Genomic DNA, 19,668 nt, shown 5'->3' with positions numbered 1-19,668 from the left:
GAATTGGCATTCACTAAAGAGTTCTGAAAGAACTCAAATATGAAGTTGCGGAACTATTAACTAAGGTTTGTAACCTGTCTGTAAATGGCTTCGGTAACCAATGACTGGAAGTTAGCTAATGTAACACCAATATTTAAAAAGGGCTCTAGAGGTTGATCCAGCAATTACAGACTGGTAAGTCTAACGTCGGTACCCACTGGGCAATCATTAGTGAAACAATAGTTTTAAGAATAAAATTGTCAGACACAGAGAAAAAAACAAACTGGTTGAGCAATGGTCAAACATGGTTTCTGTAAAAGGAAATCGTGTCTTACTAAATCTATTAGAGTTCTTTGGAAGGGGTGTCAATCAAACATGGGTGACAAGGGGATCCATGTGGGACATAGCGTATCTTTAAGTTTTCAGAATGTTTTGACAAAGGTCCCTACACCATAAGGCTCTTACATAAATTTGAAGCTACTCATGGGATAAAGAGGGGAGGTCTTTCATGGATGAAAGGTAAAGCATGAAAAAAGGTAGAAATTAATGGTAAAGTTCTCAGAATGGGAAGGTATACTACTGGTGTCCAAGGGTCAGGTCCTAGGACCAGTATATTCATTTTATTCATAATGGATCTGGAGAAAGGGGTAAGTACAGTGAGGGCAAAGGTTTGCAGATGATACTAATCACCTACTCAAGATAGTTAAGGTGCCCTAATAGCAGACTGTGAAGAACTCAAAAAGATCTCACAAAACTAAGTGAGTGGGACAACAAAATGACAAATTAAATTAATGCGGATAAATGTAAAGTATGCGCATTTGGAAAAAACTAACCCCAACTATACGATACATACGATGGGGCGAATTTAAGCTACGTAGTCAGAGGAAAAAGATCTTGCGGACATCGTGGACTTGTTTCTCTGAAGATGTCCAGCAGTGTTGCAGAGGCAGCAAAAAGCAAATCGAGAATGTTGGGAATCATTAGAAAGGTGGACATGAGAATAAGACTGAGAATATATTATTGCCTTATATAAATCTATGGTAGCCCTATCGTCTTAATACGTGTACAGATGTTGGTCCTCCTGATCTCAAAAAAGATATTCTAAAGCATATAGAATAAGGTTCACGAAAAGGGCAATCTAAAAATGATTAGCGGTTTTGGAGAGGGTCCATAGAGGAACGAATAAAGAGCTAGGCCCTTCAGGCTTGGAATAAGAGGGACTAAGAGGGGATATGAATATATATATGAGTATCATCTAATTCAATCGATGTGAGTGGAGAAGTGGATAAGGAAAAAGTTTTTTACTTATTCCCATGATATAAGAACTAGTGGTCACACCAAATGAATTAATAGGGCAGAGTTTTAAAAGACAACATAATGAGGAGTATCTTCATCAACAGGCACTAGTCAACTTGTGGAACCTTAACCGAGGAGACTGTGCAGGCTGGACTCAACGTTTAAAAGGGAACTGGATAAATCATGGTCGCAAGTCCATAAATGGCTATTAGCCAGGAAGGGTAAAAAATGGTGTCCCTAGCCTCTGTTCTTGAGAGGATGGAGAGATGGATGGCAGGAGAGAGATCACTTGATCATTGCCTGTTAGGTTCACACTCCCTCTGGAGCACCTGGTATTGGCCACTGTCGGTAGACAGATACTGGGCTAGATTGACCTTTGGTCTGACCCAGTACGGCCGTTCTTATGTTCTTATGTGTGGAGCAGGACATGATGGGACAGGGGAGGGATGCAGTGGGGTAGATGGGGGTGCAGCCTCATTCCCAGCACTCGGAGACGGAGATACATATACCTCAAACTCCTGGGTGCCGGCGATGGAGCTGCACATGCCTCAGCTCGAGCCAAGCCACACGAGAAGAGGACTGTCTGCAGGTATGGCCCCCCGCGGCTCCCAGTGTCTTCTGGCCTGCAAACAGATTACCTTGATGGGCTGCATGCGGCCCTCAGGTTGCCCACTACTGGACTAAAATGATTACAATGGTCCCATCTGGTCTTGGAATTTATTAGTCACACTCCTCCTTCATGGGCAATGGGGAAAAATAGGATTGCCTGCACTGGCCTCAACATACTCATAACACTTGCAGCTCTGCATTAAGATAATGACTATAATCAAATCCCATTCTTCAGGGCAATCAATCACTAGCAGGGGTTAGAAAGGAATTTTTTCTTCCAACGCACAACTGGCTAGATATGTTCTGGGTTCTTTCTACGTGCCTTCTTCCGAAGAATCAGAGATTGGCCACTGCTCTGAGGTGATTCAGATAATCCTCTCTTACATGTCTGGCTGGTGAGTCTTGATCACAAGCTCAAGGTCCAACTAATTTGGGGTAAGGAAGGCATTTTCCCAGACTGGTAGAGACCTTAGGAGTAAGGTTCACCTATCTTTGCAGCATGAAGTGTGGATTGCCTGCTGAGATCATCAGGGCCTATTTCATCTAGTCAATTCCCTGCCATTGCAGAGACCTCAGGCATTGGAGGCACCTCAGTCTCTCCTGGTCTCTGCCTCTGGCACACTACAGTTTAGTCTCTCGAGGACTGAAATGTTTTACTCTAACCCAGGTTTGGGGGCTCCATATAGCCGTATCTGGGTGAAATGGAATGATTTGTGATATACAGGAGTCAGACTATGTGATCCAATGGTCTCTTCTGGCCTGAAATGAAGGATCAGAGAAGAGCCATGAGAATGATTATAGGATTGGAAAACATGCCTTATGGTGAAAAACTCAAGAAACTCAATCTGTTTGTTTTAATAAAAGGATTAAGAGATGACATAATCACAGTCTATAAGTGCCTACATGGAGACAAATATTTGATTCAATCTAGCAAACAAAGGTATAGCAAGATCCAATGGTGAGAAGCTAGAAAAATTCAACTAGAAACAAAGCACTGAATGCCTCTCTGCCCAACAGAAGTTCAGTTCTATACCTGGTTCTTCATACATGAAGCTGGACAAATCCCCTGACCCATAATTTTCTATAGGTGGCCACTAAATGGGCATTCCTCCTTTTTGGGTATCCAATTTGACGCACATGAGATCTGATTTCCAGAAATATTCAGACAGAACTGAAGTCAAAGGAATCTGGATGCTTAGCAAGTCTGGAGAAATGAGTCCAGGGTTAGGAGCGAGGAATAGAATCCTAATCCTATCACAGATTTATTATATAGTTTTCAACAAAAGCACTTTGTCTTCTGGTTTCAGTTTCCCCAATTTGTGAGATGAGGATAATAGTACATATCTATCCATTTTCCAGGGTGTTGTGAAAATGAAGTGAATGCTACAGCTGTTGAAACAATTCTAATTATTTTGTATACTTTTTCAATCCAATTTAAATTTACTATTTGTTCTGACAAATAAGTTGTATGATCTGAAACAGAATTTACTGAAAATTAAAGTACAAAATTTTTTTATTGAAAGTACAATTAAAGGTTATTTATTTTGATACAGAAATCTTATTCTCCTGTGAATCAGAACCACAAGAGGGAGACTCTCTCCAGCACAGCTACTCATGTGAATTAAACACTGCCGTTGAAATCAGCAGTTCTATATAACTGCTCAAACCCAATAATTTCTAATAAGAATGTACTCAAAAGTTTCACAAACCTGAGCATTTCCATTCAGGATGCACTTGTGAACTCCTCAATCCCTATTATTTTGGATTTTCCCATTATTTCCGGGGGGGAAAATAATTTGTTTAAATACCTACACTAATGGGATGTTAAGATTATGACTTAAATGCTCTAAACGAATGAGATAAGAATTAAGATTCTTAGAGTAATATTTACTTTTCCACATTGCACAATTCTTTGACTTGCTATTCCTGTTTTGCTTTCCAATGTCTAAATCATGAATGTTTAGGTGTACATAATAAATACTGGCTGTGTAATTGTGCTAAATTACTATTAATGCCTAAATTTTCATTTCCTGACTGTTTGACAGTTAAAATGAAAAATAATTTGTCTGAGATTTTGTAGTTCAATTTAAAATTCTATTTAAAAATTATTTAGAATTGTGTTTTAGGAAGAGAATAAATTTAAGTTGCAGTTACACAATGTATTCTCAGCAACTAGAAGATGCTGAGCACCTTTATCTCCCAAAGGACTTCAATCTACCTGCATCTCTCAAGGCTTTTAATATAACACTTACCATCAGTGTATCTAACTAAGGGTACTCAGCACCTCTCAAGATCAGGCCTTAGGTACACATGAAAGTAATCAAGTGTCACCTTTAGCACAGAAAATATAAGTACAGAAAAAGACGGTTACTCACCTTTGTAACTGTTGTTCTTCGAGATGTGTTGCTCATATCCATTCCAATTAGGTGTGCACGTGCCGCATGCACAATCGTCAGAAGATTTTTACCCTAGCAACAGTCGGTGGGTCAGCTGAGGCATCCCCTGGAGCGGCGCCCTTATGGTGCCAAATATATGCCCCTGCCAACCCAGCGTCCCCTCAGTTCCTTCTTGCCGGTTATTCCAACAGTAGGGAAGGAGGGCGGGTTTGGAATGGCTATGAGCAACACATCTCGAAGAACAACAGTTTACAGAAGTGAGTAACCATCTTTTCTTCTTCGAGTGCTTGCTCATATCGATTCCAATTAGGTGACTTCCGAACCTTACCTAGACGGTGGGGTCGGAGTGAGATGTCGCGGAGTGAAGGACCGCTGAACCAAATGCCGCATCATCCCTGGACTGCTGCACTATGGCATAGTGGGAAATGAAGGTGTGCACGGACGACCAAGTCGCTGCCCTACAGATCTCCTGTATGGGCACATGGGCCAGAAAGGCGGCGGACGAAGCTTGAGCCCGAGTAGAACGGGCAGTGAGGCGAGTAGTTGGGACGTGAGCCAAGTCATAGCATGCACGGATGCACGACATAATCCACGATGAGATTCGTTGTGGGAAGACCGGGAGGCCCTTCATTCAGTCTGCCACAGCTACAAACAGCTGGGACGTTTTTCTAAAAGGTTTTGTTCGCTCAATGTAAGAGGCAAGAGACCTACGAACATCTAGAGAATGCAGCTGTTGCTCTCGTCGCAAAGCTTGCGGCTTTGGAAAGAAGACCAGGAGGAAGAGGTCTTGGTTGACGTGGCAGGCAGACACCACCTTAGGGAGGAAGGCAGGGTGTGGCTGCAGCTGTACCTTATCCTGATGGATCACCATATACGGTGGGTCCGCAGTGAGGGCCTGAAGTTCCGACATGCGCCGTGCCGACATAATAGCGATGAGGAAAGCTGTCTTCCAGGAAAGATACAGAAGGGACCAGGTGGCCATTGGTTCAAACGGGGCACCCATGAGCCTAGATAGGACCAGAATGAGGTCCCATGTAGGGGCCGAACGACAGACTTGTGGATACAGAAATTCCAAACACTTGAGGAACCTGGTGACCATAGGATTGGAGAAGACTGAGCACCCTTTCTCACCAGGGTGGAAGGCTGAAATCGCTGCCAAATGGACCCTGATGGATGAGACAGCTAGGCCTTACTGTTTCAGGGACCAGAGATATGCTAACATGGTAGGCACTGGCACCTCCAGAGGGACAGTATTGTTCTGGGCACACCAGCAGAAGAAGCGCTTCCATTTTGGCCAGGTATGTGGCTCTAGTGGTGAGCTTTCTGCTACCCAAAAGTACTTGCTGCACTGAGCTGGAGCAATGCAGCTCAGATTGAGTTAACCACGTGGCATCCATGCTGTGAGATGGAGGGACTGTAGGTCTGGATGGCGTAGCCTGCCGTGTTCCTGAGTTATCAGATCCAGCCACGATGGTGGAGGAATTGGTTTGCTCACCGACAGACTGAGGAGTGTAGTGCACCAGCGCTGCCTGGGCCACGCAGAAGGGATCAAGATTAAGCAAGCCTTGTCCCTGCATAACTTGAGAAGGACCTTGTGGACCAGTGGGAACAGAGGAAAGGCATAGAGCAGGTGGTCTTTCCACGGTATCAGGAAGACGTCCGACAGGGAGCCTGGGCAGCATCCCTGGAGAGACCAGAACACCTGGCACTTCCAATTCTTGCGAGAGGCGAAGAGGTCTATGTGGAGAAACCCCCACTTCCAGAAAACAGAATGGATAACGTCCAGGCGAATCAACCACTCGTGAACTAGGAAGAACCTGCTGAGGCGATCTGCCAAGGTGTTCTCAGCTCCTGGGAGAAACGACGCCACCAGGTTTATTGAGTGGGCTATGCAGAATTCCCAGAGATGTATGGCTTCCTGACAGAGGAGGGACGAACGCGCTCCATCTTGCTTGTTGATGTAAAACATGGCCATTGTGTTGTCTGTGAAGACTGTGACACAACGGCCCTGAAGGTGTTCGCAGAATACCTGACACGCAAGGCGTACTGCTCTCAATTCCCTTATGTTGATGCGTAGGATTATTTCTTGTGTGGACCAAAGACCTTGTGTTCGAAGTCCAGCAAGGTGAGCTCCCCAGCAGGCTAGAGAGGGCTGAAGGGCATGGAATGGCATCCTCTTGCAAACCAAGGTGGGGTTTAGCCACCAACCCAGAGAAGCTAAGACATTCATCGGTACAGTGAGAATTGTGTCCAAGCTATCGCTTCCTGGACGGTACACTGACGAGAGCCAGGTCTGAAGTGGACAGAGGCATAGTCTGGCATGTCTGGTCAAGAAAGTGCACGAGGCCATGTGGCCCAGAAGAGTGAGGCACGTGCGTGCTGTCGAGGTCGGGAAGTTTTGGAGGCCATGAATCATGGTCATTATGGACTGGAAGCGGGCCTGTGGTAAGCACGCCCTGGCGAGATTCAAGTCCAGGATCACCCCAATGAAGTCTATTCTCTGTGTAGGTTCCAGAGTGGACTTTTCGGTGTTAAGCAGCAGGCTGAGTTGCTTGAACAAGCTCATGACTAAACGAACGTGAGACTGCATCTGCAGCTTGGAGGGACCTCGAATGAGCCAGTCATCAAGGTATGGAAACACTTGTATCCGGCGTCAGCCAAGTGAGGCCGCTATGACAGCCATACATTTTGTGAAGACTCTTGGCGCTGTGGACAGGCCAAAGGGAAGGACAGTAAATTGAAAATGCTCCTGGTTGACCACAAAGCGAAGGACTCGCCTGTGCGGCAGGTAAATCGTTATGTGGAAGTACGCGTCCTTCATGTCGAGGGCGGCGTACCAGTCTCCATGATCCAGGGAAGGGATAATGGTCCCCAGGGAAACCATGCAGAACTTCAACTTTACTATGAATTTGTTGAGTCCATGCAGGTCCAGGATGGGCCTTAGACTCCCTCTTTGCCTTGGGAATTAGGAAGTAGCGGGAGTAAAACCCCTTGCCCCTCAGGTCCTTCGGGACCTCTTCTATTGCTCCGATATCCAGGAGCATCTGTACCTCCTGTACGAGGGATTGCTCGTGAGAGGGCTCCCTGAAGTGGGACAGGGAGGGAGGGTGGGAAGGGCGGGGACGCCATCTCCATATCTCTTCACTGCGTAGATACTCGTTTAACAACGACCAGACCGCTGGGTCCACGCACGGATGTAAGACTCGGATACCATCTTCCAGTTTGTTTTGCCCCCCTCCAAAACAAACTGAAGATGGTATCCAGCTTACACCGTGCGTAGGACCCAGCGGTCTGATGTTATACGAGACTACGCAGGAAAGAAATAGGAGAGGCGGTTGAAGAAAGGAGGAAAACGATCCTGCAAGGAGACTGGTGCTCCGTCCTTGAGCGAACCTTCAAAAGTTTTGTTCGAGCCCTGACGATGGTTTTGGGGGGGCCCTGATTCTGACCTGATTGAGGATCAGACTGTCTCCTATTACCACAGCCACGCCTTCTGGTGAAGTCTTGCTGTAGTCGTGGGTTAGGGTAGGTGCACTGAGGCTGGGGCTGGAAGGGTCTGCGTTGCATCACCGGGGTATGCATGCCCAGTGAGTGCATGATAGTCCAGTTGTCCTTCAAACTCTGAAGCTTGGGGTCAGTTTTATCAGAGAACAGCCCTTGGCCATCAAAGGGCAGGTCTTGAATGGTCTGTTGCAGCTCCAGTGGAAGCTCCACTTGTACCCATGAGATGCGGTGCATAGCCTTGCCTGAGGCTAGAGTTCTAGCCACCAAGTCTGCCGCATCTAGAGATGCCTGCAGGGATGTCCTCACCACTTTCTTGACCTGTTCGAGCAAGGCAGCAAACTCCTGTCTGGACTCCTGGGGGACCAAGTCTTTGAACTTCCCCATCGAGGTCCAGGTGTTATAGTTATAACGGCTCAGGAGGGCCTGCTGGTTAGCTACCTTGAGCTGTAAACTACCAGTGGAATAAATCTTGCACCCGAATAAATCCAAGCGCCTAGCGTCCTTGGACTTAGGGGTGGGCGCTTGCTGGCCATGTCTCTCCCTCTCGTTCACCGACTGTACCACGAGGGAGCACGGGTGGGGGTGAACATACAGATATTCATGTGCCTTGGAGGGCACTATGTATTTCCTCTCCATCCCTCTGGCCGTGGGAGGAATAGACGCTGAGGACTGCCAGATCATATCAGCATTAGCCTGGATAGTGCTAATGAAAGGTAAGGCGACGTGTGAGGACATCGGCCGATAAAATGTCCGCCACCGGATCCTCCACTTCCACCACCTCCTCCACCTGCAGGTTCCTGTTCCGTGCCACCGTGTGCAGGAGATCCTGGTGTGCACTAAGCTCTATAGGTAGTGGGCCAGAGGAGGACGTGCTTGCCACTGCCTTGTCAGGCGAGGAGGAAGAGGATACCCCTGGGACAAGCGGATCCTCGGGAAGTTCTGGTTGGGGAGGGTCCTGCTGCCCTAGGTCCACTACGCTGGTGGCATAGGCCTGATCTGGTGGCAAGACAGTTGCCTCCGAGTCTACTGGGGGAGGGAGCTCACAATGGCTTCAGACATCCAATGCTCCAAATGACTGGATCAAGAAGTTCCTGAGGGGACACTTCGGGCTTGGTAGTATGCCCAAGGAGTCCAGAAAGACCATTGTGGGGGTCCCTGATCAGGATCCTGTCCTTCATATTGTCCCTCACTAGCACCCTCAGTGTCACCCTCCTAGGTGTGGTAGCCACTCCCTGCCTGGGACGACGACGAATTCGGTCGCGAAGGCCAAGGAGGGGCCGAACATCCATGTAGCATTGCACCGTCCCACTCTGTCAGTTCGCACCTAGGAGCTGGAGACCAGTGCCGGGATCTTCGGTGGTACCGCGATCGGGACAGAGATCAAGTCAGAACATTGCCGGGAGGCCAATCTAGATCTCGACAAGGATCGAGGGTCTGGGCAGCGTCGGGATCAGCTGTGAGGTGACTGCGTGCCGGGACCTGGCTGAGTTATCGATCGTGACCGGGGCGGTGGGCGGGGGGGGGGGTGGGGGGGAGAAAGACCTGCATGAGGTGGAGCGGCGACGCCATGAGGTACGACCAGCCGCAGGAGATGGAGATCGGTGCCGGTACTGTGAGCAGTGCCAGGTCCAGGACCATCAGCGGCAATCGGGACGTGACCTGGAACTGGGAACCGAGCTTCCGAGGTGTTGGTGCCGAGCTGTCTCACTCTGTGAGGAGGGTCGCATGAAGGCAGGTTTCCCTATAGACTGAAGAGTCCGCACTGGCGGTGCCGGGGGCTGAGGCGGTCCAAGATCCGTTAGCGCGATCAGGTTGTGAGTGGTGGAGAAGGTCTCCGGAGTGGACGAGAAGGTCTCCGGAGTGGACGGCAGGCCGAGCTCAACCACGGTATGCACCGGGGAGCTTGTGTGCACCAGACTCAACAGCCCTTGTGGCGCCAGAATCGGTGGTGCCGGTCCAGGCTGTTGCTCCAATGGGGCCACAGGCGGTGTCTGCAACTGTATAGAAGCAGCAGATGGTTTGTGCTGCTTCTTGGGCCGCGGAGTCAGCAAATGATGTCGCGACTGTACTGTCTGGTCTGCGCGCAGTGCCGAAGGCACCAGGCTAAGCACCACTTCCATTAGGAGCTGTTTTAAATGAAAGTCACGCTCCTTTTTTGTTTGAGGCTTGAAAAGCCTTACAAATGTGACACTTATCTGGTTGATGCGATTCCCCCAAGCACTTCAAGCAGGAGTCGTGGGGGTCTCCCGTAGGCATTGGCTTGAGACAGGCCAAGCCAAGTTTAAAACCTGGAGACGTGGGCATGGGCCCTGGTACCGGAGAGGAGGGAAGAGGATGAACCCTGTTTCCTCCAAGTACTAACTAGACTATATACCGGGGTAGGCAACCTATGGCACACATGAATGAGTGTGAATGAAGACTTGGCACACCACTTCTGAAAGGTTACCGACCCCTGCTATATACAAACTCTCTAATAAGTACACTATAACTACAAAAAAAAAAAAACTATTTACAACTACTCTAAACAACTGTCTATAATACAATGAGGAACGCTAGGGATGTGGAGATCAACTATGCTATGCTCCACAGTTCCAACGACCGTCACGGGTGGTAAGAAGGAACTGAGGGGGCGCTGGGTCAGCAGGGGCATATATCCGGCGCCATAAAGGTGCCACTCCAGGGGGCACCTCAGCTGACCCACCAAGTGTTGCTAGGGTAAAAATCCTCTGACGATTGTGCACACAGCGTTCGCACAGCTAATTGGAATCAATATGAGTAAGCACTCGAAGAACCATCATTACTTGAGATGTTCAAGGCCAGTGCAATCTACAATCCTTGCATGATACAGAGGAACTAGATGCCCTCTGGAAATCCACATTCAACCCAGAAGACTGGGGGCTATAAGCCAGATTTACAAAGGTATCCAAGCACTTTAAGAGAGAGAGAGACAAAAACACCTACTTCAATTTACAGAAGTGCCAGAGCAAATTAGCTGCCTAACTCCCATTGATTTTCAATGTAAATAAGGTGCTTCTGGAATCCCACTAGGTGCCTAACTACATCTGAAAACCTAACCACATCAGCCACACCATCGGGCTCATTCACTTGCACATCTACCAATGTGATATATGCCATCATGTGCCAGCAATGCCCCTTGTCCAGTTTGGCCAATGTACATGGCAAGCCTCTATGCAAAAGAATAAATATACACAAATCTGATGTCAGGCGTCATAACATTCAAAAACCAGCAGGAGAACACTTCAGTCTCCCTGGTCACTTAACAGACTTAAAAGTGGCAGTTCTTCAACAAAAAACCTTCAAAAACAAACTCCAATGTGAAACTGCAGAACTGGAATTAATTTGCCAACTAGCTACCATCAGATTGGCCTGAATAAAAGGCTGGGAGTGGTTGGGTCATTACAAAACCTAAACCTAATTTCCCCCAATACTAATTTCCCCCTACTGTTACTCACACCTTCTTGTCAGCTGTCTGAAATGGGCCACTCTCATTACCAGTTCAAAAGTTATTTTTCCTCCCTTGGTATCCTGATGTTAATTGATGTGTCTCGTTAGACTTACTTCACACTTGGTAAGGCAACTAACTTCTTTCCATGTATTTATACCTGCTCCTGTATTTTCCACTCCATGCATCTGATGAAGTGGGTTCTAGCCCACAAAAGCTTATGCCCAAATAAATTTGTTAGTCTGTAAGGTGCCACGAGGACTCCTCATTGTTTTTGGTAATACAGACCAACATGGCTACCACTCTGAAACCTGTCATCATTTAAGGAGTAGGTTATTTTAAAATTTGGCATTCATGTGGTGGAGTTATAAGCTGGATAATATGGATTTGCTAGTAGAGGCACTTTGCGGTGTTTTGATGTTTAAGAACAGTATCATTGCAGCACAGATTGACTATCTACAGGGGTGCAATGCTTTACAAAATATGAGGTCTAAGAGGAGGAAAAGCAGAGAGAGTTTAGTCATGGAGGTGCATTGCTACACAAAGAAGGATTCAATCTTTGTTGGAGGAGTATAAAATAAGGGTCATTGAATGGCAGGATAAGAATCTTAAATTACTGAAAAGAAAGGACCAATTCCAGTAGAAGAACAAGGAAATGATGCAAAAATATGAGGTGCAACGGGAAGACCAAGAGGTAACATTATACATTAACTATCTTGCAGTTCAGCTCTGACATTAAAAAAGTAACTTGTACAAGAGGAGGGGAGTATCTCTGGAGGATCTTAAAGAGAAGCTACTAGACATTTATAAATCAGCAAGTCCAGATAACTTGTACCCAGTAATTTTAAAAGAACTGTCTGAGGAGGTCACTGGACCATTAATGTTGATTTTTAATAAGTCTTGGAGCACTAGGGAAGTTCCGGTGGACTGGAAGAAAGCTAATGTTGGCTAATATTTAAAAAGGGTAAACAATATTACCCAGTTATTTATAGGCCTGTCTGTTTGACATCAGTCCTGGGCAAGATAATGGACCAGCTGATACAGGACTCGATTATAAAGAATTAAAGGAGGGTAATGTAATTAATGGCAATCAAAATTGGTTTACGGAAAATGGATCCTGTCAAACTAACGATGTCTTTTTGTGATAAGATTACAAATTTGGTTCATAAAGCTCATAGTGTTGACGTAAACACACTTATAAACTTCTGTAAGGCATCTGACCCGATACCATACGACGTATTGATTTAAAAAACAAATGACTTAGAACAATATAAAATTAACTTGGCACACACAAAATGGAATAAAAACTGGCTAACTGTTTGGTCTCGGTATGTAACAACAAATAGGAAATCAAGCATGTGTGTGTTTCTAGTGGGGTCCTTCAGGGATTGTTTCTTGGCTCTATGCTATTTAACATGGCTATCAGTGACCTGGAAGAAAATATAAAATCATCTTTGATAAAATTATAGAGGACACAAACATTTGGGGAATGGTAAATAATGAAGGGGACAGGTCACTGATTCAGAGTGACCTAGATCACTTGGTAAACTGGGCACAAGCAAACAATATGTGCTTTAATACATCTAAATGTAAATTAATCCATCTAGGAACAAAGAACGTAGGCCATATTTACAGGATGGGGGAAGTCTATCCTGGGAAGCACTGACTCCAAAAAAGATTGGGGGTTGTGGTGGATAATCAACTGAATATGAGTTCACAGTGTGGCCAAAAAAGCTAATGCAGCCCCGTGCTGCATAAACAGGGGAATCTGGAATAGGAATAGAGAAGTTATTTTACTTCTGTGTTTGGCACTGCTACAGTGTATCCTTTTCAGTGCTCACAATTGAAGGATGTTGATAAATTATAGGTGGTTCAAAGAAGAGCTGAGGATTAGAGTACAGTCCAATTACTGTTATTGTCCTGACTGATGCCATGGTTTTGGGGAGGTGGTTCAGAGGCTAGTTTTCAGAAGTCATTTTTGTTGGGCCTTTATTTGTTAAGCAACTCTGACTGCAATTGTCAGTCTGCTCTTTGCATTTCCCTCTCATTCCTTATATATTTTGAATCATTTCCTTGTCCTTCCTTTTCATTAATTTAAGATTATTGTCCTAGCTTTTGTTGATAATTAATCTTATTTCATACCTCTTCAACCAAGTCTGAATCGTTGTTTGTGTACCAGTGCACCTCCATGAATACTCTCTCTCTGCTTTTCCTCCTCTTAGACATCACATTTTGTAAAGAGTTACACCACTATGTGTACTGCAGGAATTAGTGCTACAGTGAGAAATAAGAAACAAATAAGAAATATAGCAATTCGAATTCAATTTGAAAGGAAAGGTATGGTTAAATTCTCCTTGTGTTAAGATCCAAGGGGCTGGATTGGTGTTTTACCAGGAACTTGATGAAGAAGTTTCTCAAGACTATCCAGGGAAGAGAGTTAGTACTTGGGAGTGGTGGCAGCAAAACCAGATCTAAGCTGGCAATTCAGTTTAGGGGTTCACATTCAGGTCCTCATATCTGTACTCTAAAGTCCAGAGTGGGGAAGGAACCTTGACACCCTCCTTAGAGTTTTTTTAAGGTCAGGCTTGACGAAGCCCTGGTTAGGATGATTTAGTTGGGTATTGGTCCTGCTTTGAGCAGGGGGTTGGACTAGATGACCTCCTGAGAGCCCTTCCAACCTTGATATTCTATGATGTCCCTTGAATAGATATGTGGGCAGAATTGGCACCAGAGTTTGTTGCAGGGTTTGGTTCCTGGGTTGGTGTTTTTGTTGTGTGGTGTATAGTTGCTAGTGAGTATTTGCTTCAGGTTGGAGGGTGTCTGTAAGGGAGGCCTGTCCTGTCCCCGAGGGTCTGTAAGAGTGAGGGATCATCCTTCAGGATAGCTTGTAGATCCTTCATGATGCGCTGGAGAGGTTTTAGTTGGGAGCTGTAGGTGACAGCCAGTGGCGTTCTGTTACTTTCTTTGTTGGGCCTGTCTTGTAGTACGTGACTTCTGGGTACTCTTCGGGCTCTATCAGTCTGTTTCTTCACTTCACCAGGTGGGTACTGTAGTTTTAAGAACTCTTGATAAAGATCCTGTAGGTGTTCGATCCCAAACAGAGAGAGCAAATGCAGTTGTATCTTAGAGCTTGGCTGTAGACAATGGGTCGTGTGATGTGGTCTGGATGAAAGCTGGAGGCATGTAGGTAAGTATAGCCATCAGTAGGTTTATGGTATAGGATCGTGTTTATGTGACCATGGCTTATTAGCACTGTAGTGTCTAGGACAGGGGTAGGCAACCTATGGCACGCGTGCCAAAGGCAGCACGCAAGCTGATTTTCAGTGGCACTCACTCTGCCTTGGTCCTGGCCACTGGTCCAGGGCTCTGCATTTTAATTTAATTTTAATGAAGCTTCTTAAACATTTACTTTACATACAACAATAGTTTAGTTATATATTATAGACTTATAGAAAGACCTTCTATAAATGTTAAAATGTATTACTGGAACACAAAACCTTAAATTAGAGTGAATAAATGAAGACTTGGCATACCACTTCTGAAAGGCTGCCGACCCCTGGTCTAGGAAGTGGACCAATCCAGGCTGAGGTTGATGGTGGAGTGGAAATTGTTTGAAATCTTTGTGGAATTTCTCAAGGGCCTCCTTTCCCATAGGTCCAGATAATGAAGATGTCATCAATGTAGCTCAAGTAGAAGTAGGGGCAAAAGGGAATGAGGGCTGAGGAAGCATTGTTCTAAGTCAGCCATAAAAAAGTTGGCATACTGTGGGGCCATGCGAGTAACTTCAAATTTCAAAAACAGACTCCAACGTGAAACTGTAGAACTGGAATTAATCTGCAAACTGGACACCATCAGATTAGGCCTGAATAAAGACTGGGAGTGGTTGGGTAATTACAAAACCTAAACCTAATTTCCCCCAATACTAATTTCCCCCTACTGTTACTCACACCTTCTTATCAACTGTCTGAAATGGGCCAATCTCATAACCAGTTCAAAAGTTATTTTTCCTCCCTCGGTATCCTGTTGTTAATTGATATGTCTCGTTAAACTGACTTCACACTTGATAAGGCAACTAACTTCTTTTCATATATTTATACCTGCTCCTGTATTTTCCACTCCATGCATCTGATGAAGTGGGTTCTAGCCCACAAAAGTTTATGCCCAAATAAATTTGTTAATCTCTATGGGTATGTCTACACTATGGGATTATTCTGATTTTACAGAAACTGGTATTTGGAAACAGACTGTATAAAGTCAAGTGCATGTGGCCACACTAAACACACTAATTCGGCGGTGTGTGTCCATGTACCGAAGCTAGCGTCGATTTCCGGAGCGTTGCACTGTGAGTAGCTATCCCATAGCGATCCCACAGTTCCCGCAGTCTCCCTCGTCCATTGGAATTCTGGGTAGGAGATCCCAGTGCCTGATGGGGCAAAAAACATTGTCGCTGGTGGTTCTGGGTACAGCCTCACCCCTCCCTCTGTGAAAGCAGCAGCAGACAACCGTTTTGCGCCTTTTTTCCTTGATGAACTGGGTAGATGCCATACCATGGCAAGCATGGAGCCTGCCCAGCTCAAGACAGCTATCATGGACGTTGTAAACACCTCGCGCATTCTCGTGCAGTTTATGCTGAACCAGTACCTGGAAAACCAGGTGAGGAGGCGGCGGCTACAGCAGCGCGGCGACGAGAGCGATGAGGACATGGACACAGAAGTCTCTCAAACTGCAGGCCCTGGCGCTTTGGAGATCATGCTGGTAATGGGGCAAGTTCTAGCCATTGAACGCCAATTTTGGGCACAGGAAACAAGCACAGACTGGTAGGACTGCATAGTGTTGCAGGCGTGGGATGATTCCCAGTGGCTGCGAAACTTTCGCACACGTAAGGGCACTTTTATGGAACTTTTGTGACTTACTTTCCCCTGCCCTGAAACGCCAGAATACCAAGATGAGAGCAGCCCTCACAGTTGAGAAGCGAGTGGCAATAGCCCTTTGGAAGCCTGCAATGCCAGACAGCTACTAGTCAGTCGGGAATCAATTTGGAGTGGGCAAATCTACTGTGGGGGATGCTGTGATGCAAGCAGCCAAAGTAAAGAATAACATCAACAAAGCCTAACAAATATTCTGGTTTTAAGGGGAAACATTCTTCCTCATCCTATTACTTCTGAGATCAGCAGGATCATGCTGACGCTACTGTAAACCAGGAACAGATAGCTTTTCAAATGCTTCGGTACTTTCTCAGGAAGAGCTAGGAATAAGCATTCATCCAGACTCTATTTTGAGAGAAAGGACTAGAAATAGCATTGAATAGAGACTTTATAGGAATTTACGCAAGCCTTAAAATAGTGTGGGCACATTGTACTACTAGTATTCTGACTGGCTCAAGTATCTAGGATAAACAACAGCTATGGGGGCCAGACTTTCATGAAGGCGCAGCTTCCATTTAGGCATGAAGTGTTCCACACCAGGACCTCCCACTGTTCTCAACCTGGCTCTAAGTACGTACATTAAGAACATAAGAATATACATACCGATGGTCCAACTAGCCCAGTGTCCTGTCTTCCTACAGTGACCAGTACCAAATGTTTTAAAGGAAATGAACAGGACAATCATCAAGTGATCAGTCCCAGGATCTGGCAGTCAGAGGATTAGGGGGAGCACAGGGTTGTATCCCTAACTATCTTGGCTAATAGCAATTAACTTATCTAATTCTTTTCTGAACCAAGTTATACTTTTGGCCTGCACAACATCCTCTGGCAATGAGTTCCACAGGTTGACCATGCCCTGTGAAGTAGTACTTCCTTTTGGTTGGTTTAAACCTACAGCCTATTAATGTCACCAGGTGACCCCCAATTCTTGTGTTATGTGAAGGGGGAAATAACACTTCATTATTCACTTTCTCCACACCATTCATGATTTTATAGGCCTCTAACATATTCCTCACCCCCTACTGTCTTTTTTCCCCAAGCTGAATATTCCAGGTCTTTTTAATCTCTCTTCATAGGGAAGCTGTTCTATACCTCTAATCATTTTGTTGCCCTCTCTAATACACCTTTTTTGAGATCAGCATATATGCACACAATAGTCAAGATATAGGCGTAGTGTGGATTTATATACAAGCATTATGATACCTATCCTTTTTCTAGAGGTTCCTAACATAGTTAGCTTTTTTGAACGCCACTGCATATTGAGTAGATGTTTTCAGAGAACTATCCACAATTAGTCCAAGAGCTCTTTCTTGAGTGGTAACAGCTAATTTACACCACATCATTTTGTATTTATAGTTGGGACAATATTTTCCAATATGTATTACATTGCATAAATGAACACTGAATGTCACCTGCCATTTTGTTGCCCGGTCACCCAGTTTTGTGAGATCCCTTTAACTCTTCACAGTCTGCTTACAACTTAACTATCTTGAGTAATTTTGTATCATCTACAAAATTTTGCTACCTCACTGTTCACCCTTTTTTTCCAGTTCATTTATGAATATGTTGAACACTAGCCACAGTATAGATTCCTGGGAGATACTTTTTTTTACCTCTCTCAATTCTGAAAAATGGCCATTTACACCTACCCTTTGTTTCTTGTATTTTAACTGGTTACTGATCCATGAGAGGACCTTCCCTCTTACCCAACAACTGCTTAGTTTGCCTAAAAGCCTTTGGTGAGGGACCTCGTCAAATGTTTTCTGAAAATCCAAGTACACTGTATGCATTGGATCACCTTTGTCCACGTTTGCTGATCCCCTCAAAGAACTCCCATCAAAAAGCCAGTGAAATATATGGTCATTCATATAAAATCAATATCAGTCAGATTTTGCTTTTTTGGTGTGGGGTTTTTTTTGGGGGGGGGGGGACGGAGGGGTTAGATAACTGAAAATGTATCTTTCCTTGGCAAGGGGACAAAGGTGCATTTAATTATTTTAGCCTGTAGAGGTCCCAATCATTTCTGATTTCCCCATTAAGGAGCATAGCTTTTAAGAAACCATTTACTATTAATTTTGTTCTATACTAGCAAGCAAACAGCACATAAATTAGTTTTGAAGAGGGGTTCTTTGAAAGGGGTATATAAAAAGTCAGTTCTGATCAGTTGCTGAAAACCACAGTTGATCATATCCCATCCAGAGAGAATTATTCTACACAAAAGGAGAGGTTCAAAATTGGGGGGGATAATGAAGATGGTTTTATAACCTCAACTATGAAGTCAGCACTTCGCTTCACAGCACACAGGTAATACACATTTTTGCCCTTTTTCCACTACTCAGTGAGTTAAGAAGTGTGTGGGTGTGCATGCAGGCATGCAATCGCATGTTGTGGGAACTCTTCCAACAGACTATTATCTGTAATCTTACTGTATGATGCAGCTTATTTTACTCAATCTGATTATGAACATTTAAAGTCTCACTGTGTAAAATACAGCAAGTTACTTCATTTTATTTCAATTCAATATGTTTAAGAATTCCAAGTGTACGATCAAAAAGTTGGACTGAAACATAACTCTGGACACTTAATTTCAGAAGTGATACTCAGAGTGCAGAGAAATTAAGTATACAAAAATGTGTCTTTATCCTCACCTCTTACTGGAGAAGATTTAACTCTTTTCATCACTTAAATAAACAGGGTAGCATTCTTATTGTCATATTAACTATTTCAAGATACCTGTACCACCTTATCCTTTAGGATAAGAACACTTTTCTCAAAATAAAGACCATGTATGCCCACATTTATCAAGCTAAATCTTTATTCAACAAGACCTTCCTCAAAGTAATTCTAGTTCACTGTTTTACATAAAAACAAGGATTATAACTAGAACTATAGGTCAAGCTTTTTTAGACTAACTATAACCAATACAATTTGGGAAATGTTAACTATTCAATTAAAAAAATGACATTACAGGCTCATTTTGTGGCATGTTATAGTGCCAGTTTATATGTATATAGGTGATAAAAACGTACTACTTTTCCCACTATGTATTGCATTCTAAAATGGTGGTCATGTCTGCCTATGATTCAAAAAAAAAAAGATACAATTTAAAATTCTGTGCTGAATACATGTTGTTCAAGTTAAAAGAATGGATAACTGTATTAAAAACTAAACCAAACCTCTAGTATAGCCACAGAAATGCCACTCTGGACTCGGAAAAAGGCAAAGAAAGGAAGCTACGGCTAGCCCTAGCACACTACAATGCCAACATGGAGGGCAACACCCAACAAGCTGCCTCATTTAGGTCTGTACATAGTGACTGCTCCAGATCCACTAGAAGCAGCGGTTCAATCACCAGGAATCTGGCCGAGGTGAAACTTTCGTAGATAAACGCTCGAAGCAGCGGTACAAGTCTGCCCGTCCAAGCCTGGCTACTCACAAGGGGTGAAAGCGGAGCCCTTCCTCCCTGGCATGAGCTCCGCTCTCTCGGCAGGTATGA

General features: G+C 44.7%; 1 protein-coding gene across 1 annotated transcript in view; it reads right to left on the bottom strand.

Moving 5' to 3' along the window:
* LOC116833501 (lysine-specific demethylase 5B-like) overlaps positions 1-19,668 on the bottom strand; it is a 51,766-nt gene that overhangs the window by 30,195 nt on the left and 1,903 nt on the right. The gene's annotated exons all lie outside the window — the stretch shown is intronic.

Source organism: Chelonoidis abingdonii, chromosome 4 (genome assembly GCF_003597395.2).
Source record: "Chelonoidis abingdonii isolate Lonesome George chromosome 4, CheloAbing_2.0, whole genome shotgun sequence".
In the NCBI taxonomy this organism is placed as follows: domain Eukaryota; kingdom Metazoa; phylum Chordata; order Testudines; family Testudinidae; genus Chelonoidis; species Chelonoidis abingdonii.
This window is presented reverse-complemented; position numbering and strand designations above follow the sequence as displayed.